General features: G+C 45.8%; 1 long non-coding RNA gene across 1 annotated transcript; it reads right to left on the minus strand.

Moving 5' to 3' along the window:
- Nucleotides 1-151: 151 nt before the first annotated feature.
- Nucleotides 152-12,914, minus strand: LOC109317317. The gene is made up of 3 exons (XR_002103024.1): nucleotides 12,904-12,914; nucleotides 12,623-12,624; nucleotides 152-244 (listed from the first exon to the last, which is right to left on the minus strand). It is a non-coding gene; the product is annotated as an uncharacterized LOC109317317 (long non-coding RNA).
- Between the last annotated feature and the right edge of the window lie 12,919 nt (nucleotides 12,915-25,833).

Below are 25,833 nucleotides of genomic sequence, written 5' to 3' on the forward strand. Positions count from 1 at the left end.
GATGCTTATCTTGCTGGGATCCTATGACCCCAGCTGACTTCCTGCCCTTTGGGCAGGGGGCTGGACTCGATGATATCCCGAGGTCCCTTCCAGCCCTGATGTCTATAAAATCTATGAAATCTCTTATGTAATTGTAGGTTGCTACCAAGTCCCCTCTGAGCCTTCTCTTCTCCAGACTGAAGAGCCCCAAGTCCCTCAGCCTCTCCTCGTATGGCCTTCCCTCCTGGCCTTGGATCACATGAGCCTTTATTTCATAGACATTAGGGCTGGAAGGGACCTTGAAAGATCATTGAGTCCAGCCCCCTGCCCCAGGGGTAGGAAGTCAGCTGGGGTCAAAGGATCCCAGGAAGATAGGCATCAAAATGTTTCTTAAAAGAGTTCCAGAGTAGATGCTTGCACTGCCTCTCGGGGGAGTCTATTCCAGGCCTTGGGGGCTCAGACAGTAAAGAAGTTTTTCCTTATGTCCGGTCTAAAAAGGTCTTGCAGGAGTTTGTGACCACTGAGCCTTGTTGTTCCCTGGTGAACAGGCGTTCCCCCAGATCCTGATGCACACCTCTTATGTACTTATAAGCAGCCACTAAGTCCCCCCTGAGCCTGCAGTTTTCCAGGCTGAAGACTCCCAAGGCTCTCAGCCTCTCATCGTAAGGCCTGTTTTTCTGCCCTCTGATCATGCACGTGGCTCTCCTCTGGACTCTCTGAAGCTTTTCCACATTCTTTTTAAATTGTGGAGCCCAGGATTGGATACAGTACTCCAGCTGCGGCCTCACCAATGAGTCAAGGACAGATCTCAAGCAATGTAGAAGGATGTTTGCTCACAGCTGTTTCATGGAAATGACATGTCTTTCTGCGTAACGGCTGTGCTGCCATGTATCACAGTAAAGTTGGAAATTCTCATCCATGCCTGGAGATGCTCCTCCACCTCTCAGAGAAACACTGGCTGAGCATCGTAAGGGAAGTGTGCACTTTTGCTGCCCTGGGGTGTCTCTTTAGTGTGGATAAAGAGAGGCCTTCACTCTCCTTGGCCACCAACACAGTACATTTCCAGTTGCATGCAGTTCACTTAAAAAGAAATGTCTCGACTGCCCATCATTCAAGTGTAAACCCAAAGAAAAAGGAATCTCAGAAATAAAATTAGGCGGATAAATGCTTTGGCTGAATGCTGCCTGCAGGGCACTTCCTGGTCATTTTAAACAGGAAGATTTTCATTCTGCATGTTTTTAAACCAGTGATAATAATGGAGATGCTTTGAAAAGTAGCCAAAAGTCTGCAGCACAGCTAACAACTGCCTCTTGGATAATGAAATCTTCAGGTGTTTTGAAATGCCTGGGCAGCCTCAGAGACTGAAAACGTCAACAAGCTGTCACCTGATGAACTTAAGGGAAGTCACTTAAATATGAAAGCAGAGCTATTTGCATGCCCCCTCCCCCCCACCCTTCACTGTTCCCTGAGCTGCAGCAGAAAAGGATTTGGTCCCATATTCCCCATTTTCTTATCCCCTCCAGCGCTTCCCCAATGTGCCTGCTGTGTCCCTTCCCAGTTCAGCCCTGCATGCTGACCACTGAAGGACGTGGAGCTGACCCCACACCTATCTGTTTCCAGGGGATGCATGCAGCCCTGGACCAGGAATGGCTGCAGCAGCATGGGGTGCTGCTTTGGGTGGATCAAATAACCCTAGTGTAGGCATGGGTCCTGCCACAGCCCTCAGTAGCGCAACTAGGGTGGGGATAGCGGATGCCCCTGGTCCCAGTTTGTAGGGGGTACCCGGATAGGCTGCATGCCCCAGAAGCTGCCACCAGGCAGCAACAGCCCCAGCGTGCAGGGAACCAACCCCAGCAGCAGCGGTTGCTATCAGGTAAGGCCCGTCCCTTCTGGCTTTGGTCCCCATCCAGCTGCTTTCAGGTGCTTGACACAGCACCCGCGTTCTTACCCCATTTCCTCCTGGGCTGCAAAAAGTAATAGTAGTAATAATCACTTTGGATCCTAAATTCCTTTCCCTGGTGTTTTGATGGATGCTGGGGGGAAAAAGGCAGGTGGGTGCTATAGGATCCAGCATCCAGTACCAGCTGGAAGGTTGCCTTTACAACACCGCAGCCACACTGGACCACTTTCCCACTTGACTGATGTAATTTAGCAGAGTCATTACGGGCTACACTAGGGATGAAGAGGGACATGCTGCCTATGCTCATACGTGCTTCCTGCAAAGAGGAAAGGACTCCATAGCTGTCCAGTGCTAGTTAGGTCTTGCCCAGGAGCCCTGCTTGGACGCATCACAAGATCTTTCTCAAATTGTTTCAGATTTTAATAGTACTAAATAGTACCAAGGAAAATAAGGGGAGTCCGTGTCCCCTCTGCCCCCAAATCTATCAGGATGTTAAGGCTGGAAAGCAGTACTGAGCATGCCCCTTGCCCAGGCTGGCCTCCACAGCACCCTCTTCTGCTCTATCGGCACTGCTCATCTTGCTTCAGTTTCCCCAGAAATCTTTATTCTTCTTTATACAAGGCTTCGAGATAGACTCTGACATACAGCAGCCCTTCCCAGGACTAACCAGGCAAGACACAGGTAGCAAATTTAAGTGGTAAGCCCCAAAGGAAACTGTAACAGGGGACCCAGACCTCGTTCCTCAGACACAGTGGAGGAGGAGGGTTGGGAGCCAGGTTGTGGGGACTACTGAAGTACGACTGGAAGGGGGAGGAAAATCCACCAAGCCCACACAGGGCATATGCAAAAAGCAGCCCACACGAAGGTGGGAGAGATCAGGCAGACGGTATTAAGGCGGCCACGAAAGGGGTGTCACAGCAACCCTATTACAGAAACATTAAAGAAAAAGGTGTTTTTTTCTGGACTAGGTCTCAGTCCTTTCCCACTGTCCTACGAGAATGGATTCTCAGGGCTTGGGGATTCTCTCTTCATTCACAAATACCACCCACCTTTCTGCATTTCCTTTTTCTCAGTTAATCCCCGTACTCTTTGCCAGCCCATCACACTGACCTAGCTGAAGCTAAAAGATGAAGTGGGCCTTCTGGTCCCTGGCAGATAAGGAGCAGCTGGTAGGGCAGCTGGTGTGTCACAGGGAGGCTGAGCCCAGCTTCTCCTAAAACACCCGACAGGCTCTGCCCACACGCTGTGAAGGATATCGCTTGAGGGAGGAAGCTTCCAAGGGATACACATGCTTTATGTCTTTTGTCCTGCAGAGAACGGGCTGCTGGCAGGGGTGGACGAGGAGTGCCTAGGGCATCCTTAGGTCTGAACGGTTCTCAGATATTGCAGGGCCCAGAAGAACTATTGTAATCAAGACGCTATGTCTGCTTTAACCTGCTCTGTGGGCTGAGCTATTCCCCCAGCATCCCCAGACAGTGATAAGATGGATTTGCGAGCAAACTTCCCTTATTCCTTCCTACTTGGGGTGGGGGGAAGGGAGGGGGTTCAACATCTATGCAGGGATGAACGGGGATTAACAGAAAGACTTGAGACTGGGAATCTGCCGGAGAGACTAAGACCAGGGTGCCTTGGAATTGTTCACAGTATCAGCCACTGGGGGCTGCTCTGGTTATACATAAATCATAAGGCCTGCATTGTCTGGCATGCAGTAAAATGCAAGAAACTTAAAACAAGGAAATAAATAACAGTGTCAGAAGAGTTTTAGAGCTGCTGCTTCTTGGCTTTACACTCCAGATGCATGCAGATTTACCACGGTCCTCGCAGCCCTATTCTAAAGATCAGAGATCAATCACTGGGTATTTATGCACTAAACGCTGTGCATCCAACAGCCACCTGGAAGGCGCAGTAGCCAGAGTTTATTATATTCACTCATAAACAAGAGAGAATTTACATATTTCATTGAACATCTGCCATCCGATAGACTGATCACAGAAGGGGGCTGGCAGAGAGAAAGAGTAGTAATGGTGAGGGTATAAATGGCTGCAGTGCAATGGAGCGAGGTGCACTGCAGGTGCATGGCTGAGTTAGGAAGCAGGTATAATAAAGAGAGAGGGCAGAGAGTGTGGGAAGGGTAATAGAGCAGCATGAATGTGGGCTGCTGACTTGGATGTCTCTTATGGGGTGTAAGCAAAGGCCAGAGAGGTTAAGCAAGAGGATCTGAATATCTCGGCCCCTGTCCCCTTTGCACGGCAGAGGGATGATCAGGGTAGACTAATGTACAGCGCAGAGAACTTGCTTGGTGCAGTAATGGACACTTGGTGCATCACTGGTAGAGCCCCCCACCCCCGCCTGTTTCCTTTGTGTGACAGTAAAACAATGGCCTGGCAATTGGACAGATCATTACTATGCTGTGCTATCAGGACACCCTGGGCAAAGGGAGTAGGAGGCAGCCATGCCCTGAAGGAGGGAAGTCAAGCATGGCTGGGTAAGTCCAGTGAATAATCGATCAGGCCAATTTAGTTGGTTTACCACATCAGTAACAAGGGAGAGGTGATTGCTGCTGATGTCCATTGGTGGTCAGATGTTGGACGGGACTTCCCAGCTGAGGGCCAAGAGACCTTCTCCCATCCTTATCCAGCTTCTCTGGAGGGCCCTGAGAGGGAAACAGGTTTTCCCCCGCTTTCCGCGCCAGCTTGCCTAATAGCAGGGCTGATGTTTGTTCAAGCAAGAGGTGCTCAGACAAGGTCAGTGCTTCAACAAGCAGGTTCCCATAGCTACGCCAGGGAGAGGGGAGGCCACCCACGAAAAACATGCCATTGTCATTAAACTGCAGATTTAGGTCACAGAAAGCTTTGTTGGGCCTGTGGAGAGGTGGAAATGGAAGCACAATGACTGATGGAGGCTGCTCTTGTTTGCCACGGAGCAAAGCAGGGGCTTGGAGTGACAGCCTAATACCCTGCTCATGGATTCATAGGCCTATGGATGCACACATAGCCTCTTATAAACACCAAATATGTCCCAGAAGGGCACTGATACCCTGCAAATGAACCAACAGCCCCCTCACACTCTTGATCCACTAACTCCTTCACACTGCTGGAGGGTGGCAGAGGCTGGGCTGGGGCTTGAAAACAAGCTTCCTGAGCTTCCTAGGCTAGTGCTCTAACCACTGTGCAAAGCTACTCATGGGCAGCGACACCTCGCAAAGCTGAGGTCATAAAGATCCACTGACAACTTTAAGACTGAGATGGAAAGTGCTGGCAGAGGGGATGGCTTTGTAGTTTCCAAGGATTTCTGTGCATTGTCCTTTCAGCAACATTTGACTTTGCCCTGGTCTGAGTGGCTTTCTGTTTGCCATCATGCTGTGACAGCACGGGGGCTGGAAAGAGTAGAGATGGGAAGCACTTTCCAACAGGACCAGACTTACCACCCTTCAGGCAGTCTTCTCTGCAGTAGGATGCCAAAGAAAATAAGTGTCAGGACCCATTGTGTGAGACCCCCTGCTTCAAAGAGCTAAGGTGATGTTGCATGGTGGGGTCTCCTCCCCTGCCTTGCTGCAGAGGGACTAGTCTGGGTTTTCATTATGAGAACCTCTTGCTCCGTCAGGCCTGAGAGCACCCCACTGCATTACATTTAATGTTACCATTTGCACCCCAGAGACTTTGGAAAGTGAAATCTTCTGAAAGACAGGAGTGGTACCTGGGTGCTGTGTGGGCTCAGGGATGTGGAGGGGATGCAGGATGCCCTCAGGGCAAGACTGAGGATGTGGAGGACCAAAAAGCATTGGTGTTTCTGCCTGGGATTGAGGCCCAAACCATTCTGCAATGACAGCCTCTGCCACCTTTCCTGGGAGGCACTGACAAGGTTACTCTGAGCACTATGAACATTCATAGGTATAATGCACCCTAGGTGAGGGCTGTCAGTCACACGTGCAAGCTACACACGTGCACATCATATATATTTGTGTGGTGCACATCGTGGTAGCACAGTGATCTTGCATTTGTATCATGCACAAGTGCTCAGGGTGGACTTTGTGAATATGCATGACAGCATGCATATGAGCCGTGTGGGGGGTGTACAGTTAATTTTTCTCTGACCCTAAAATCTTATAATCCAAATAGACAAAAGGGGGGAAAAGGAAGCAGAGTTACCCAGGTTTTCTACATACCAGGCAAGTGCACTAGTGACAGTGCTGGGTCCCAAAATGATGCAATAATTTCTCTCTAATTTCCATTGCAAGGTTGCTCTCTCTTTCCGTACACTTGGGCTAGGGCTGGGTGTCTCATTCAGGGCTGTTTATAGGCTCCTTCTTTCTAGAAGGGAACAGTGAAGCTCAAGGTTATCTCTTTTCTTGGAGCTCTACCAACCTCACCCTCACACCCACTGCTCCAAAGCACATGAAAGACAGATGCTCTCCAGCTATGTCGGCAATAGGATGTTATGAAACACCCCCCAAATAAACCGATAAGAAATGTGATAGATTGTAGTAACCCCTCTGATGGGAGTAAGGCCAGGTAACTCAATCCCCTGGTGCCAATTTCAGCAGCGTCAGGCAGAAAAGAAGTTAAAACCGAGGCACTTGGCAGTATTGATTGGCGGCTGAAGGAGCTGACGTGTTCTCCTGCAATGTTGCAATCTTTTCTATTAAAAAAAAGAAAGAGAAGAAGGGAAGAAAACAGTTACCAAAGTCATTGTTCTTAAGCTGCGAAGCTTGCGGAGCCGTCATTTGCAAGGAGACAGTCTCCTCTTAAACTTTGTCCCAAAGCAGAAAGACAGCTGCTTGCTTTGTAGAAAACTTGCAACGTTTATGATTACTTAGCTGGGAAGCTCTGAGAGGATGGTGGACACGGTGTGCCTGTCATCCACTGTCTTGTTAATGCCAGGCGCTGCCTGGGCGCTGGAGCCCAAGGAGGGGGGTGGGCTGCAGGAGTGGGGAGAAAAAAGCAACTGAAGCAATAAGTCTCTAGCAAAATGCAGTGTAAAATTCAGATGCTTTCTGCCTCTGCATTCACCAGAGCTTGTCACGTCTTGTTAATAAGCAGACCAGGACCCAAGCTGAAGCTCAATGAAGTCACTGGAAAGATTCGACCTTTGTGGGCTTTGGATCAGGCTGTTGAGTAGGAGACTTAGCCTGATAATTCCTCTTATCTTGCAGTCATGACTGTGCGCTGTTCTCTTGCACTTAATTCATAGACCAACAAAACATTTACACTGGGATAATTGGCTTTACATGGGTGTGGAAAAGTAACGACTAGATGACACAAGCCTGCAAGCCAGGATTACTTTGTCCAATCTGGTGGAGACTTATCCCAAAGGAATCAAGGTAAATCAGGGGAAGTTACATCAGTTAATTTAGGTTTTATCGGTCTGTCTGCCATTCTGGTGTAGCCATCTAAAAAGGTAAAACGTGACATGGCAGAAGAGCTATCTACCATATGAGTGCCTTTGGAATAGGGATTTGGGCTCCGAAATCCGTTTGGCTGCCGCGTAAACTACAGCCAAAGTACAGTAATAAGGGAGTTATTTCAGATTTGCAGCACAGTGGTTGAGATAAGAGTCTGGCACATTAGGGGTTTGAAGCAGGCAGCTTGGCTTGATGAAGGGAAGCATCGTTGCATTAGCAGGTCTGACACTTGAAGAAGCTTTTCCCACTCTTTGATGAATTCAGGCCCACGGTAAGGCTCTACTTGTTGCTAGATCTTTTTTTTTTCCCTTTTCAATGACATTATGTTTTAAACAGGCATTAACTGTAATAACATTTGCAGTAATGAAATTGCACAACTGCGCGGGCTTCTTTTAACAGCAAAAATATCTGAGTCGGCTACAAAGGGAGATTTAAATGTCACTGTGAATGTGTTGTATGTGTCCATCAGAAGATAAGGTTTCTCTTTGTTGAGGAACGAAGCAGCTATGGCAGCTGCTGGGGATTCAGAGAATAAAGGCTCACTGCAGCTCCATTAAAGGTGAAGGAAGGAGCTCCTTTGGGGGGGTCTGAGATGATGCAGAAGAGCAAGGGTTAATAGAAAAAGCTCCTTAAGATCCCTGAGCTGCATTAAGGCTTGTGAGGATGTAACATGACAACTTACTGCATTTGCAAGCTAAAAAAGTCATGCCTGGCTATTCTTGGCTCTCCCAGAGTCCCTGGCTCATGCTTCCTGTGCAGTGGCGGATGATGCATAAAGTAATAAGTACAGGAGATGAAGGGATGTCCAGCTAATGGGCCAGACTCTTATCTCAACCACTGTGCTGCAAATCTGAAATAACTCCCTTATTACAGGAGAGCAGAAAACCAAGCTATATGTTTGCTCCTTACTTCAAGCTGGGTAAATTAGAAATGCCCCTTTGAAGCCAATGAGGTTGCACTCGTTTGAAACCAACATATGTGACATCAAAGTACCCCCTGTGTTTACTTCCTCTGAAATCACCCAAAGGTAGATCAATCGGGATAGCTGGCTTTCGGCCTCATAGGAAATTCTAGAATTAATTTCTGGGTGAGATCCATCCATTTTTTTTAACTTATAGCAAAGCAAAGCAAAACTTTGCAACTAATTCATTCCGGTTGAACAATTTTGTTTAACCTAAAATAAAACAGTATTTTTTCTAATTCAAGCTTTTTTTTCCTCCCCTGCAGGGTTTTTCATCCTTTAAAATACAACCAAAGTAAATTGTGAAAGGGGAAATCATTTTAAATAAAAAAACTGAAATCTTGTTTTGAAAATATCAAAACATTTAGACTTTTTCTATTTTTTTTCTCTTTGGCTCCAACAATTTGGCAAAATGAGGATCAATCAATGAATATTTCAGCATCCTAGAATCTGCATTTCTCCCTGAAATAAAAGGTTTATCTGAAAAAATTCACCCAATACTATCAGGTGTTTCATGTCCTTTGAAGGATGAGTTGAGATGATAATAGTTACAGAACACTTTACAAACCTCATCTAATTACTCCTGATAAAATCCTATTGAACTTAGTTGCAAAACTCCCATTGACATCAATAAAAAGCCAGGATTTTACTCCAAGATATTACTCTTCCACTCTACTGTAGGCCTCTTGAGAAGCAACTTCTTAAGGGTTACTACAACAAAGCCCATTACATTTTGCTGCTTTTTGTTCCTGGTAACATGACTTGTGCCTCAGACTTGGTTCTCTGTCCTCACCCATGGAGAAAGCGATGTTACGGAAGAAATGTAAAAACATCTTGTTTCAGGGGAAAAATAATAAAAAAGGGAAAAAACATATTAGAGTTGATAATTTAGGCTAGGAAAGGGCAGCTCACTCCAACGCATATGTCAGGTTGTTCGGCTCTGAAAGGAATAACCTTTCCATTGCAGGAATACGTGGTGCTGTGGGAAGGAAGAGGCCCCTTTCCCATTTATGGCTTTTGTACAAATGTGACTTTTAGCAAGAAAAGAAAAGGTCAGGAAGGACAAAGGATGGGATGGTGGTAAACTCCAATCCCTCCCCTCCACCAGAGTGGCAGCTAAAGGAGGCAGTACATTCCTCACCCACACCCTCCTCACTATTAGTAGTGCTACATTGTTCTCTTAAAATATAACTAACTCCTTTGGGAAGCCAGTTCATGAGGAAGAAATATGCTGTCCATGAACTCTGTCTCCTCTGCTGACTCAGTATGTGTGACCCAGAGGCAATACCACCTGGCATATGCTCAGTGCCTTATGCAAAATGATTCACAAAAACCAGAACCAGAAAAGACCTATCAGGTCATTTAGCCTGTCCCCTTTGGCCAATTCAGGATGGTTCCCTAAAGCGTATTTCCGAGTGCTCCATCCAATTTAAATTTAAATGACCCAAATAATGGCTCTTCCACCATCTTCCTTTGAGAGGAGGGGGTCTCAGTCCAGCTCTTAGGGAGCAAATGATTAAAAACCACCACTCCAAAGTGGCCCCCCTTACTTAGCAGCCAGAGTAGAAATGTGTGAATGGACCATAGAGACTTAAATGTCCTCTGGCTTCTATCCCCTCCCTAGGTCTGGATTGAGGCTGGGTGATGGATGGCATATGTGTGCAGGCTGTGGAGGCTTGCCCTGCCTCTGCCCACACTGTACTCATCTAGTGGATAAATAGGAGACTGATTCTCATTTATACTACAGCTCCTTTGCCATGCTCTGGCAGTGACAATATACTACAGCAGAGCAGAGGCCTCAGTGCAAATGAAAATCAGGCCCTTAATGCTCCAGGATCATCAGCCCTGTAACTTTTTCCTTTGCTAAACTTCCAGTTCTTCCATCCCTGACTTTAAATCCTCAGTATTTCCACCCACGAAGAGCACACACCAACTGCAGATGCTTCATGAGCCTACGAAAGGTATTTATACCTGAAAGCTTGCTAAGAAGAATTTTTCCAACTATTTGAGTTGGTCTAGTACAAGCTATCAGATTTACCCAAAGAATCTTGTCTGTATTTAGCTGGCATTTCCTATTACTGCTGTTATTATCTGTACCGTGGTAGTGCGTACAAGCGCTGTACATACAGAGAGAAAGAGAGAGCCCCTGCCCAAAGAAATGGAAATCATGACAATCAAGACAGGTAGAAAGGGGGAAAATGGAAGCATGTCCCTTCTACAGGTGGGGAACTGAGGCACAAGAGAGACTGTGACCTGCTTGAGGCCATATAGGAGTCAGAGCTTGAACTCAGCTCTGAGTGTGCAAAGGTATATAATATCTGACTCACCAGCTGCCTGTGAACGTCCACTACTAAAAACACCCGTGGCAGTATTTTAAGGGCTTCTTCCAGTCTGGCCAGCGTGAGGTTTGAGAACCAGAGCTTTGTTGCAAGCTGCATTGCTGTTACATGACAACAGGTATTTGATGAGCCAGGGGATCTGACTCCCTTTCAGAAAACACTTTGCAGAACAAACGGAGGTAAGGGGCGAGCCTAGCCTGAGCGTCTCGCTGGCAAAGCCGCTTTTGGGCTGAATCTTTTGTTCTTTGTCCTCGTTCCTCTCCCTGGCTCTGGCGATCTTTCTTCATAAGTTTCCTGAAAGTGACAAGGGCAATTTATTATGTGCACAGGAGGCCTTGGGAATCTCCTGGAGACATATCATTCCTGCTATTATCCTCCGCGCGCGAGGAGCGGTTGTTCTTGTCAAGCTCACTCGCTTCCCTTCTTGCAAGGAGGAGAAAGGATGCTGGGGATTTTTCATTAATCATTTTTACACTGAGAGTGGAGGCTCCCGTCTGCATTCTGATCACTTCTGATCTCTGTCACCATTTTTCACAGCAGCACTTATGAGGATTGTTTTATGCTGCTGATTCGAGGCGCGTTAATGACCAACCATTCAGTGTCCAGAGTGAAGCCTTAAATTTAATGTACACTCCAGAGGGGAAAATCTATTACAGCTATACATTTTCTTTTGCGCTATTCTTTTTCAAAGAGGGGACCAGCTGCAGGGAGGAGTACGGAACCTGTATGATTGCAATAAGGGTAACAAAAAGGGCTCAGATTTCTAATCGTCAGGTACATCTTGCAGAGGTGGTGTGTTAGTTTAGGAATGGACTGGGGACTGGATAGAGGAGGGACGGAAAGCCACAAAGGTTTCACACAGTGGTTTCAGGCACAACTCTACTCTTGTGGCTCGCTGGATGCCACTGCTGCCTACAAAGCAGGAGGGTCTCAATTTGAATCTAGCCTGCATCGGACTATGACCACTTCAGGCCAGGGACAGTTGCTTATTCTGTGCTTGAACAGCATTAACCGTACAGGCCTCAATCCTGGCCAGGGCTTCCCACTATTGTTGTTATAGCAACATAATATAACTTTTCCAATGTGTGCCTAAGCTGAATTGGTAATGCCTTGCTGAACGTCTGGGGACCTGACTCCCTGTCCACGTTAACCAGGGGATTGCTGCGTCCAGGAGTTTGGCAGCATTGATAGTAATGCCTACCTCTCACACAGCGCTTCCCATTGGTAGACCTCAAAGCTCTTTACAAGGGAGGTCAATTTGAAGGAGTACTGTGCTGTTCCCTCTCCAGAAACTGGTGTAAAACAATAGCAAAAGGCAAGCCACTTCCCTGCTTTGGGCTGCTCGCAGCCTTGGTCTGTCTTGTTTCTTTATGCTCTAGGGACAGACATTACACATAAACCAGTTTAAGTGATCAGAAACTGGTTTAAGCCTGTAATAGAACAGGTGTTCAGTGCACATAAACCAGTTTGAAAATGGCTGAAACCTGTTTGAGATAAACCTGGTTGAATGCAGTATATCAGCTTTGACTCAAACTGGTTTATGCAATGTCTGTCCCAGACCCCTTGCTGGTTTAAGATAAACCAGACTCCCCCAGCATCCCAGCATGCTCTCTGGGCTGAGCAGGGCTCTCTGTTCCACAGCAGGGCTGCCCCCCCCGCTCCCTGGCTGCAGCTCGGCAGAGACTTGCAGGCACAGCAGCGTCTGCCTGGCTTCTCCCTGCTAAGCACAGATTATTCCTCCCTCCCCTCTGCCTTACGCAGACACCTCAGCATTAGCTAGCAGATCACATGCTGGCTACAGTCTGTGCCATGGGAGGCAACCAAGGCAGATAGGCTTTTTGGAGCTAATCAACAGGTAGCTTAATGTCCTTCCTTGGAAAAGCTGTTTAAGAAGAGCTGTTTTCTCCCCCAGCTTCCCCTTTACCACTCCCTGCTAAGCAGGAATTCCCTTCTCCCTTCTGCCTCGCCTAGAGGTGTCTATGTATTAGCTAGCAGACCACATGCTGGCTATGCTCCATGCTGAATCAACAGGTTGAATCAACGGCTGGCTGGTAATGTCCCTCTGTTGTTTTATTAATGGGGTGATAAACACTGTTATCAATTCCCTGCTGGGTTAATCAAAGCATCCTGCCAGGGCCTGGCCAGGCCTCCCTCAGCCACCCCCAGCTTGTAGCCTGAGCCACTGCAGGCATGTGCCTGCATGTCGGGGATGTCTGTGCAGTTACAAAGTGATTTAACCTAGCCAGACTAACCTGCAAAAATTGAGTCAATTCAGGCTCAAGCTTTTTGAATGTCTGTCCCTAGCCTTTAAGGCAGAAGCTACCTCTTCCTCTGTGTACTTGGATGTGTGTGCATGTGGTTCCTTGCACACTCGGGTTCCACTGTGTTCTGGGTCTTTGGCAACTCCCTCATTTCTAATAATAGACTATAGGAACATCTATTATTTCAATAATAAACTATAGGAACATCAGTCTGACTCAGAAAGTTCAAATCTACTTTGCCTTCTGCCTGATTTCAGACTAAAGTTGATAACTACCTCTCTTTGACTTAGAGATATATTTTCTAGCCAAGTTTGTCTAAGAAATAGAGACAAACAAAACTCATGGGTCAGACATGATATGTTTTATTAGGCCAACTAAATAGTGCAAAAAATGTCCTTTCTTTGCAAGCTTTCAGGTCCAAACACCCTAAAGAAGAAATTTTCATGTACCTGCCTGACATCAGATACCTCCAGGGAAGAAGCCTATCTGATCAACAGATCACAGAGCAACTTTCTCAAAAAAGGACTCTGAGGAACCCAGAGGAAAAAATTTCCAGCCTCTACCTCCCGTGTGCAAAATGAAGTTTCTTTTTTACCTGGGAGAACTTTTACAAACTTTGAATTCTCCTCAGCCTGATGAAGGGTGTTTGGACCCAAAAGCTTGCAAAGAAAGATTTTTTTTCTACTGTTTAGTTGGTCTAATAAAAGATATCACCTCTAACCCAAGAGTTTTGTTTGTCTCTTTGACTGAAAAAGTTATTGTACTAGTGTCTTGCTATTATAGGCAGCTATGGCAAATAACCCTTCTCCTAACTGTATCAAAATTCCTCTTTAAATAAATTCAGGGGTGTAGGTTGTAACCATGTTAGTCCAAGGACATAGACAGGGAAGGCTCTTTGGGTAAAGAAGAATTTTTCCAACTATTTGAGTTGGTCAAATAAAAGAGATCGGATTTACCCAAGGAACTTTGTCTCTTTAAATAAATGACATTTAGTGTTTTTCTTCCCTGTGTTTTATTCCTCCATCTCAGTCCCCTGATGGTCAGGAACCTTCTAATTTCCAGTTAAAATTTATTCATGGCCATTTTTTTTCATTCATTCTTGTGCCAGGATTTGCTTTTCATTTAAGCAGCTCTCCTAATTATTATTATTGGTATTAATAATAATCATTAATAATAGGCTCGGGATCTGTTGCTAGCACGAAAAATAGCCCTGGCAGTGGTCCAAACCATCCTGTAGCTAGGGTGTGATAACAAATACCATCTCAGAATCACTTGCAATTAAATAGGTCCATCCAAGATAAGAGGTTTGGGACAGGAGAGGGCATGCAGCAGTGCCTGGGAAGGGATGAAGCAGGCTCCTGGAATGGCTGCTCAGTGCAGGTGTGGTTAGAAAGGAAACCATATTCCCCAGAGTGGAGCAATTTACAGACAGCTGCTGGGTCCCCTGGGGACCATGCGGAGAGAGTGGAAGAGAGAGCCATTCACTTCGGCTTTCAAGCTAGACCTACATCAAACTCGCTGGTGTCAATAGGAGGGAAACTGAACTCGGCTTTGTTATAACCCTAATGAATCCTTTGCTGGTTACAGTAAATTTATTCTTTTGATTTCCTATTTTTCTCCCCCCCTCCTTTCCTTGTTTCATGTTTCTTTTCCCTTTTATTTAATGTTCCTCTTCTGGCAGCTTCTTCGTTTTTATTTCTCTCCAATTTAAAACACAGTTAAAAAGCTGTGGTTGATTCCAATTAAATACCCCCTTTGGGATTATTAAAACACACACATGCACAAAAAAACCCTGCTTGGATTGTTTCCATGGTAACATATTTAAATATCTCATTCATGGAGTCCAAGTGAAGAGCTGAAGGATTTGGGGAAATATTTTCTTTCTTCACTCTCTCACCTCCCTTCTTCCCAAATTTACTCATGCCACAGGGAGTAACTGTTGAGATATAAACATCTCATTCTCTGTTCTCAGCTGGGGCTCAGGCTATAGCTGGAAAGCACCTTTTGGGGGATTTTAAGACAATTGCAGAGTTAATATCTTGGCCCCCTTTATTAAAGGACTAAAATCTCCGAGGAGAGAATATAGAGAATATATGGCATGCCTGAACCCAGAAGCTCTCATCCCAGTTGTGTTACTCTGTCACTGGTGTAGGTGATTGTATATTTTTCTGTGCCTCAAATTCTAAGTTTTTAAAATGAGAACAATACTGACCTAATTTGAGGTGTGTTTTCAGGCTTCATTAATCTTGATGAAAGGTGCTACAGGAAGGGCCTGTTATTACTGTCTTATTCAGTGAGCATCTGAACCTACACTCCTAGAGCAGCATAAGACAATAGTAAGAGGTAGCTTGATTACAGTCTATAAAAACCGAGGTGCGGATATGATCTCTAATAGAAGAGAAGTCTTTAATGCAGTCGATAAAAGCATAGCAAAGCCAAGCAGCTGGAAACTGATAAATTCATATGGGCAGTAAAGTGCAAATTTTTAACCAGGAGGGTAATTAACCTTTGGGAACATCTAACCCAGGCTGTGATGAATTCTCTGTTACTGGAAGTCATTAAGTTGAGGTTGTGTGTCTGCAAAAGTTGTATTCTAGCTCATCCCCGGGTTACTTGGCTTGGTGCAGGAAGCCGTGTCTGGAACTCTCTAGGCCACGTTGCACAGGAGCTCAGACTAAACTATCAAGTAGTGACTTGAATGCAAGACAGAGCCGATGTTGTGGGGGAATCCATGTATTCTCCCCTGCCGTGCACTTCGGGGCAGCATTCAAATGGGCAGAAAGTAGAGGTACATACGTCCAAATTAGGACATACAGGGGGGAAGACAATGGAGAAAAAGGCCCAGCACAGTGTTGTTAAAGACTTGGGCCTTTTCATTTTCAAGTAGCCAGATGTTGGGTGTCCATCGTGAGACCCATCCTAAACCTGCTTATTAGAAGTGTTGAACACACCAACCTCCATCCACCTTCATGGGAGCAGAGCGTGCTGTCTGCTGATCAGGTCTGCAAATGTGCAGATGTACAGGTGCCTATGAACAATCTCACTGGCTAGATCCTCAGTTGATATAAACCCATTTGGCTATTCCCACGCATCTGGTCCATGGACTCCAAAGTATCTTCTTATAAGATGAAAGCCAAGCATGTGCAAAACAATACGCAGAATCAGGCCCTCAATATCCCAAGCTGGATCCTCAAGCCAGGGATAATTCCCAGCAAGCCAATAACAAAGTTGACTAATAACAAGTCAACTGTAGAGGGGAACCAGACCAGAAGCAACACTATTATAACTAATTTAATATAGTACCAAGATAAACCTAGGTCAACAACACATGGGGCCAAATCCTGCTCTCCCTTAAAACAGCATGCATCGGGAGCAGCCCTAGGGAAACTCATGGAGCTGTTCTGATGTTAAAACTGGCAGGAAGGGGAGGGGTGGAATCATGCCCTGATGTGAGTTGTATTGGCAATGGAAATACAATGTATCCTGTCAGTAAAGGCCAACTGGGGAGGAGGATTGTAGTTAAAGAGCAAAAAGGAAGACTGTGTAGTTTGAAACATGCAAAGAAACTAGAATTTAGGGCTCTGTATTTCCTTACAGAGATGACAGGTCAGACCTGACTTAACTTTTGCCTGTACCAATATTGCTCTTGCCACTCAGCTTTTCCTGAATTGCAGAGCTGGGAGCAAGAGCAGAGTGGGTTTCCTCTGTGATAATTATGTCCTGATTCAGCAAATACAACTGTGTCACAGATCTGAGAGGCAGGAGGAGGAAAACCAACCCTCCTTGTACTTCAGGGCTTGTTGTAGATCATCTGTGGTCAGGTACAGCATCCTGAGCCCAGGTTTTGTACAGACTTGTGCATCAGGAATCGTTTTGCTGCAGCCAGCAGTGTAAAACTGGTGTGGGAGCATGATCAGCCCCTTGAAATCTCAAGTCTAGGCAAGTAAAGAAGCTTTCATCTCCCCTTTAAATAACAGGTCCCAGGCCTGAAAGGCTGAAGCTTGTAGAGAATAATAACTGATTAACTGAAAAGGTTAAGTGCTAAAGTACCCGTGCTGGGACCTCTATTACAATCTCAGCAATTGCTGGAAGAGCTTGAATCAAAATACTTTCTTCTTCTTATGGGAAGGGATGTTCTTTTCCTGACCACGCCGTTCTCGAAAGAAATACTCCAGTGATTTTTCTGCCTGTGAAATGCTTCCAGTTTGTGACCACTTCTGTCTTATATTTCTGTAGGGAGGACATGAACTTTCTTTTTCTCAGGGAGTTTGGCATCTGTTATGCGCATACCTACAGCCCAGTTGGTTGCCTCTCGTGCCATATCCAAAGCATCGCAGGCCCTCTGCAGTTCAGAATCCAGACCAAGGTGCTCATACTGTGCAGAGAATTTCATTTGATGGATGATCCATCTGTTCGGTTCTTTTGGCTACAGCCTGGAAAGACAACACAAATTTCCAGAGCTGATACCAGAGACTTTGACGTGTTTTACACTTCAGCATTTCGACCGTCTTTGAAATGAAAAGAAATATTTATGTAGTGTGCAGGTGCAAGCAATCATACATTGTGCGGGCACGCACTTGTTTTTGCATTAATTCTTTTGTGGTCATTTCAGCATCTAGGTATGGGTGATTAGGTGTGTGCTTAAGTGTGCACATATGTGTGCCTAGTTGTATATGAATGCCTGTGTGCCTATGACTGCTTATCTTAACTTTTGCACATGCAGGAGCACAAATATGTATTCATGTGTGGTTGCATACATGATCATGCTTGCGAGATGAATGTGCAAATTATGCAAATAGGTATATCTGTACAGGCGCACACATGCAACACTGCCTTCAAACTCAGAAGAGAGCAGGGCAGTGAGGGAACTGCAGGACTTGCTGTGTCTTTGACATTTTCTCCCTTCCTTCTTTATTTAAGAAGCCAAATCCTGTGCAAAATAATGGGTTTGCAACTGTTAATTACTAGCTCTGCATTTATAAGAGCTGTAGTTTATCATTAAGCATTCGACCTCTGAGGGGAAAAAATAAGAAAGGAAAAGCCTATGAGCCAAATAAGCGCCTGAATAATGAGACGAGGTCTCCTGCAAAGCACTTGTTCTACCTGCTGCTCTTTTTCTTGCTGCTGCTTTGTGTACGGTTACCTCTTGGCTGCAAGTAGCAGGACACCTAGCCGAGGCTTCCACACCCACACAAGCGGCCGGGTTTCGGAGACACAATTTACAATACAGAACACTGTTTACCTGTGGCCTACAATGTCCCAGCATGGCATCTGTGAGTATCATGCAGAAGAGGGAGGTCTTTCGCTCTCTCTCACAGAATGCTTTCTGGGAGCAAGCATCTGTTGTATTCTTCTTTCTTTTTGAAAGAAAAATCTGACTCTTAAGTCTGTGCATATCAGAGGTGTGAATCACTGGAAAGGCCTTTTCCTTAAATGTGTATTAAAACATGACCAGAAATACAACCTAATCTCTAGCTGATATCCCAGCTGAACCTTCACTGGGCAAGGACAACATCTGGCTATCTTCCCCTTCCTCCATTTAGGTCTGAGTTCTTGCAGCTCTGTTCTCCCAACAGAATTGCCGACCTAGGCCAAAGAGGTTGCATGTAGTTTCCAGTTGGAGTTGGCCGAATCAAGCTGGTTCAGAAGTGCAGCCCATCTGAGATGGACTCCTTTGAACTCAGGGGCAGAAGGGCAGAGCCTCAGCTAGTATCAGTCAGAACAGCTCATCTGGCTTCAATTAAGTCACTGCCCTTGACTGCCAGCTGAGGATCTGGCTCTCAACCCACTAACCTCATTATTCTTTTAATGCTTTACTTACTGGGGGGTCACCATTTATGTAGTGTGATGCAAGGATGGGGAGAAAGAGGGGCAGGTTTCAGAAAGGACATAGATGTGCCTTCAGCAGGGTCTACAATTCAATCCAGGCTACTAACACATAGTTTGGCATCCCAGTATGGATCTCTGGCTGATCAAAACACTGAGGATAAGTTCTCTTTCCTACACTGCCTGCCCGACGCACCACTTTGGGCTAACAAAATGACTCTATTACTGATTGTGCAGCTGTGATCAGCACTGTGAGGCAGAGAGGGAGCATGAAGCACCATGAGACCACATACTTGTGGAAGAAAATGTAGGCCTGGATTCAGCAAAGAAGTTCTCCAGCATATAATTATGCCCCCTCATTTTCATGGAAATGTATTACTAAATGGAAGCTTGGCTAAAAGAAGGTCACAACGTACTCAGGTTTGGCCACTGAGGATTAGCCCTTTTGCATGTGTACATCTTGCAAAGAAGTGCATATCTTGCACTTTTAAAGCTTCCCGTGTGTGAAAGGTTAAAAAGTGGAGCAGACCGTGGAGCACCACTGAAAAGCAGAGAGGGATGAGTTGCTTTAATGGACACACTGCTTGACATCCAAGGGGCTGTGGACCAGATCCTTGGCAACCTGCTCAGAACCTGCCAATTTACAGTAGCAGTTGGGGATGTTTTTGCCTTTGAATGCTCTATTTTAATGTTTCCCCCTGTTCCACTTTATCCCCGAGACACAAGTGCACCAAGAATCATTTTCACACAGAGCTGGCCAATCTTCCTGTATTTCGAGGCTTTGTGAACATTTCATGTACAGGTGGGAAGGGAGAGGAGAGAGCTCTCAGCACTGCCAACTCTCATGACTTCCTTGTGAGTCTCATCATATTGGGTGTTTTTTGTTAAAACCTCAGCTTGCTGAAACCAAGATAAGTCCTGGAAATCTCAGCCTTAAAAGCTACAGAAAAAACAAAAAGTAAAAGAAACCATACATGCACTTGAAACTGTACATGATGCATAAATGTTGACAGTGGAGGCAGGGGCACAACTCCGTGCCACTGCCACCACTGCTGTCAGGTCCTGGCTCTAGCTAGGCTGCAACCCCGTGCCCTATCATCAGTGCAGAAATTTGTGGGGACACATGCCCCCTGTATCCCCCCCACGTGTCACCTATCCTTGAAACTGGGCAAATCTACATGTTCATTAATGTGCTTTAGGTAATGCACATTAAATCTAGTACCTCTATTGAGAGGTACTAGAAAAATGCATATTAGCCTATTTTAATGTGCATTAGCTAAAGAGCACTTTTTTGTGTTGCATTAGGGTGCCTATACACAAGCAACAAGGCTGCTCCAACGCACTGTAATTACAGCTCATTGGAGCAGGCTGAATTAATTGAATCTGCTGGAGCGTGCACATGCAGTTGCACCCATCGTGAGATAAGTGCAATTCTTAAGGCCAGAAACTAGAAGGCAAATAAAAAGAGCCCCAAACTTGTCATTCTGAAACAAATTTGATTTTTAAGCTCATCTCACAATGTTTTTTTAATTCAGTTTTTCATGTGTCAGAATTTGCCAGTAGTGAGCTTGCAAAAATGGTTGATAATTCTAAATATTTTACTCCTGTGGATTACAGTCACAGGCACAGAAGAGTTGTTGTGTCCCATGTCAGTGAGCAAGAGAGCCCTGCAGTAATAATCACTTTTAAATCTTCCCAGTTAGAAAAAAAAACAAACCCAAAAGGTGATGAGAGATACTGGCAAGGAGAAAAAAGCCACGTGATGGCCACATGTTCATCTTTTCATTGTCAAAGACCTGGGAAACTCTGCAAACACTGGAGTTGCATGCAGATTTCTGCTTTCCCTGTTTTGTTCCATTTCTGGATTGTCATTTTGGCAATGTCTTTAACAAATGAGACTCCTCCTCAGAGTCAATAATAACTATGGGAATTTATCACGATTGCCAATCAAGGTGTGCTGGAGAGACTCATCTTTCTTGTTTAAATTAGCTTTCACTGCACGCAAACCACAAGTTATCTTTAGGAAATCAATTGCAGGAAAATTACAGAAATGGCACTGGCAGTCATGTTATGCAGACTTTCTCTCCTAAGTTGCTTGGGTGGTCTCGCATGGACTTCACACGGGCTATTTTTAGGGAAGGAAAAAGTTGTAGTTTAGGACAGTAGGAGTGCAACAATGGATGTTGTGTGCGGAGGTTGCAGCCCCTAAGCATCTCTACTCTCTCGGGTAGTAAAAGCACTGGAACAGGTTATCCAGAGAGGTGGTGGAGTCTCCATCCTTGGAGGTTTTTAAGACCAGGCTAGACAAAGCCTTGGGTGGGATGATCTAGTTGGGGACGGTCCTGCTTTGAGCAGGGGGTTGGACTAGATGTGACCTCCTGAGGTCCCTTCCACCCTCACTGTCTATGACTCTAAGTGAACACTGGCCAAGATTCAGACTAATGGTGATCAGGCTCAGAAAGAGGAGCCTAGGTGCTAGCATGTTGAAGACACTGGATGTGACAATTTGTAAATAAGACAGTTTGTGCCAACCTCTGTCTCTGGTGGCCTTGGTGGATCTTCCCCTCCCAAGTCTGTAACTCACAATCTTGCAGCCATGTTCACACTCCTGCACCCCAGCCCCGCAAAATCAATGCAGAGTTTTAGTTGAATTTCTTCCCCACTAAAAATTAGGGCCATGCTTGTCAAAGCATTAGTTGGTATGAATAGTTCCACTTCATACCAGCTCCAGATGTGTCCCAAGAATTGGCCCAGGTAAGGAATTCAAGCCGACAGGGGGTTGATTATTTTCTGGGCCTGATGAGACCTCTATTCTCTCCTCCTCTGCAGTTACATGGAGGCTTTCTCACTCCTGTTTATAGGCCTTGGTCCAGTCTGTATGTCAGGGACTTTATATGAACTGCAGGCTGATAGACTTGAAGAATTAAATTAGCTCATAAAACCATCCAGCAGCTGCTGACTCCTTCCTTGACCTGGCTGTGAGTTTGGAAATAGTAAAGCAGTTTATTACTCACTTTTCACATCTGAGTGGGCATCTCAGCCTAGGAAACCATGGAGAGAAACCTCCTCCTGTGTTTGCTTAAATGTAATTCGAGATAGACAGGGGAGTGGGATGTATGGTGATCAGCTAGGAGAAAAAGGATGGGTCTTTTAACACACTGAGGTCTGATTTTCTTTCATACTCACATCCTGTTTCGGTGGTGTCTGAAGTCCAGGGGAGTTCACCAAAGGATTGGCTGCCATACCTACCAGTGTCACCAGTGCTATAACCACTTTGTCGACCACTGCCACTGCCGCCACCATCCGTATTTCAACCATAACTGCTACCTTTTGTTGCTGCCGGCACCACTTCCTTTCAGCACTAGTCTCCTGGCTTTTACTGATTGCCCTGGAGGAGGGGCAATTAATAGGTTCATCATCTCTACAGAGGAGCAAGGCGGACGTACGTCCTTTTCTGTGTCACTGTGTTTTCAGGGTGCAGTTTATTACTCCCTGGTACTTCCTAAGTGGCAGCAGTTGAAAATCATGTTGATGCTTGGCAACTCAAAGGGGAGACGGCGCTGCTGCCTATTGTGTTAACAAATTAAACGCACTTAACACACAATTTACCTTACCCCAACAAAACACAGAGCCTGTCATTTATGGGGGTGTAGCGCCTCTCTGAACACACTGAGAGGTTGGGCAAAAATAACTCTGCCACCAGTGCCACAGACAGACTTATTTGGGAAAGGAACTGAGATTTAATGGCTCAAAGATCAAGGGAGATGTAAGGTGAAAAATAAAACAGAGTTTATGGAATAATCACTCTGATCCACCGCGTGTCTGTTCCAGGGGATGAGCCGCATCAGCTCTCAAAAACTGTCACAACTGATGGATTGATTTAAAATCGCAGAGGAGACATACAAAAGATTTTAAAGAGCTCTGAGTAATTATCTCCATGGGCGGCTGTGGGGAACACGAACAGTGACTTGCAGATGCAGCAGGCTTTACGTTCTTGCTGTCAGTGCAGGTTTCACATAGCATCCCTTCTTTGCCCATTCAAGAAGGGATGTCCAGGACTGAGAGTCTTGGATCAGATCATAGTTGTGATTATATGCAGCATGCAGGGTCCAAGTCTGAGCATCCTTTTGTTTATGCTGGCCTAAAGCAAGAGTAGCTTACTTCACCGATAGCTCTATTCCTATATAAAGCGAGGGTAAACGTGCAAGGAAATGATGGGCCTGTGGTTAGGGATGAGATGCTGGAAATCCTGGTTCAGTTCCTGGGTTATCCAAACACTTTTTTTCTGACCCTTGGGCAAATCATTCAGTTCCACATCTCTAGAAGTTACTAGCTTCTTTACTGCTCTGCAGTTCATCTGTAAGCTGGAGATAAGAAAACTCACTCCCTTTTCTAATGTGCCCTGAGATCCTTGACTACAAGGTGCCAGGGCTGACATAGAGCAAGTTATTTATCTGGGAAGAGAAGGTGATGATCTAGGTAATGAGTCCGGCAGCATCCAAACCGCCAGCTTCATTCCTGTAAGAGCCAGCCAAAACCTCTTTTGGGCAGGGGCATCTCTAGCTATACTTACGTACAGAGCCTAGCACAGCAGGCCCCAGTCTCACATAAGTCTCTAGACAGTATCAGAATATAACACAGGGCATTTTGATATCCTCCACAAATCCAGGTAAAAATCAAGCCTCTCCAGGTCAGGTACACAGGATCATTGACGCCATTTGGTGATTTTTCCTTTGGCTAATGAGGTGTAAAGCAAACAAGAGCTTAAGAGGGGCCTTAGAGCAAGGAGAGCTCTGCAGTGGCACAGTCTAGAGATACTCGGTGACCTCTGATTATCTACAATGCTTTATCGAACTCATTTTTGTTCGCAAACCTCCCCCACTCCTCCCAAGCCTGCAGTTCCCGGATGCAACCTCTACACTGGTATCTCCTCCTAATTAAAGTCAGCAGAGCCTTAACATCCATTAAGTAAACAATTTCCAGTCCAGCAGCAGGGAGGTGGGGATGGACAGATCATCGATCACTGGAGAGGGAAAAAGACTGTTTTGGAGGGGGCCAGCTGAGGGCCACAAAATTAAAAATCAGAACGGGAAAGGCCATCATTTACATTTACCAGGTTCAATTTCACAAGGTGCTTCCAAGCTGCTGCTAAATATGCCAAGCAGGGCTGAGAGATGAATGGGTAAAACTCACCCTTTGTCAGCTCTCCTGCATCTCTAAATCTCTAGGTTTCTTCCATTGCTTTAATTGTTTGCAGGGTTCCCAGACGAAGGAATCATTTCCTGCATAAGAAATGTACTTCTCTTCCCTTCCCCCAGATATCCTTTTTCTCTGATCAACCGCCCTTAGAGGAGACTGTCTCCCCTGTGGATAGATCACATTTGGGAAAAGGAGTACAAGAAGGGACAATATTGTCTCCACACCCTAACTGGTGAGGGGGGTGCTCGAGGGATTACATTGTGGGTCTAGGAGCTGTAATGTCCTTCATGCTAGAGAAGAAAGCAGGAGTGTCACAGAGGGTGTTTTATTGGACACAGACACGCTCTGTTATCCTCTGGTTTTAAGGAGAGATGCTGAGTAGATAATAGATGCAAATCTAGCCTTGACCTCCTCAGTTAGTGAAGTTTGCCAGTACTCAGCATCCACTCAGCTGGCAGGATGGTGCAGCACCCCAGCTACGGGGAAAGCTTCTTCCTAATCTCTGTCAAGTGGAGATTGGTCAATCTGCTGAAGAATGAGTATTTATAACATGCCCGTATTGTATAATGCATGGGATAGGATATATATATATATATACACATCTAATGTAACTGTGGATGTTTTCATTACACTCTTCCCCTTTTTAATTCTGCAAAGCTCTTTGCTCCAGAGATACTTTGTGGCAATTCGTTTAGTTAGGTATTGGGTATTTTTTTTTCTTCTCATCATCCTAGAATTTGTGGTCTCTTACTTCTCGGGATATTCCTCTTTCTTTTCCTCTTTGCATTTGTAAGCTCTCTCAGTTTTTCATAGTGACTGTTAAAAGTGCCTTGAGCCTACGGGCCCAGGGATAGGGAAAGGAATATGAAAACTTTCACATCTGACCTAGAATAGCTCTGTCCTTGGTTAGACACTGGGGGTGTCCGAAGTGGGGCCTATTCAATTTGGCTTCGGCCCAAATCAGGGACAGTGATTCGATTCACTGATTTGGATCACTATCCCTGATCCGATTCGGCTGAATCCGAAGATTCGATGCTGATTTGGATACAAACACAGCTTTAAATGTTTTTTCTACAAACCTCAAGGTACCAGTGTGACTTGCGATTGCTGCAATGCTGGGGTGCATCAAGCGTCCCACGGGAGTGCGGGGCTGGGTGGGCACGGGCAGCGTGCTCCCTGGCGGACCCAGAAGTGGACCAGAAGTGCTTCTGGTCCCTTTCCGGATCTGCTGCCGAGGGCGCTGGGGAGCCCCCCCACCGTGAAGACTGGTCTGGCACAAGGGCTGTGGTAATTACAGGGGCAGAGGTTTGTTAGGCCTCTACAGTGCCAGGGGTCTATGATTCGCTTGCACCTGAAAGGGTTAATCTCGCAGAGCACTGGCCCCATCCTGAGGCCTACTACTGTTAATGAAGACAGACACCAAAGCCAGGGTTAATAAGCAAATCTGTATGACAAGCCAAAGGTATCAACCGTCACAACAACACGAACTAATCAACAACCTCTGAACAGACCGCTAGATACGAATATGTCCCGCGAGCAACGCTGGCCTGTCACCAGCGGTGGCAGCCAAAAGCACTGACACGCAGGCTGCAGGGCCTACTGTCACGTCCCCGTCTGACAGGATTTCTATCCTTTCTTCCACAAGTGAAGTGCTCGGAGACCTCTGGAGGGAATACTTTCCCCGTCCCATGAGGGGGGGAAACGAAGGTCAGTATCTCCAGTGGCATTCAGGTGTATCTTGGTGGACTTGTCCTTGTCCCTGCTCAGCGCCTGCACTCCCAATCGTCCCCAGTCTCTCACACACTTTCTTGGACCAGTCGCATTAAATCGTACCACACAGACTTAGTAACATCATTCTCCTGCGGGGTTGTCATATAACAACGTTTCAACGGCGCGTGCCTCAGTTTCCTGAGTAGGTCATCGCATCATTAAAGTCAGAAGTTTAGCTGTTTCAGAGACTTTTAACT

This window comes from Crocodylus porosus, unplaced genomic scaffold (genome assembly GCF_001723895.1).
Source record: "Crocodylus porosus isolate Cpor-Errol unplaced genomic scaffold, CroPor_comp1, whole genome shotgun sequence".
NCBI lineage: Eukaryota > Metazoa > Chordata > Crocodylia > Crocodylidae > Crocodylus > Crocodylus porosus.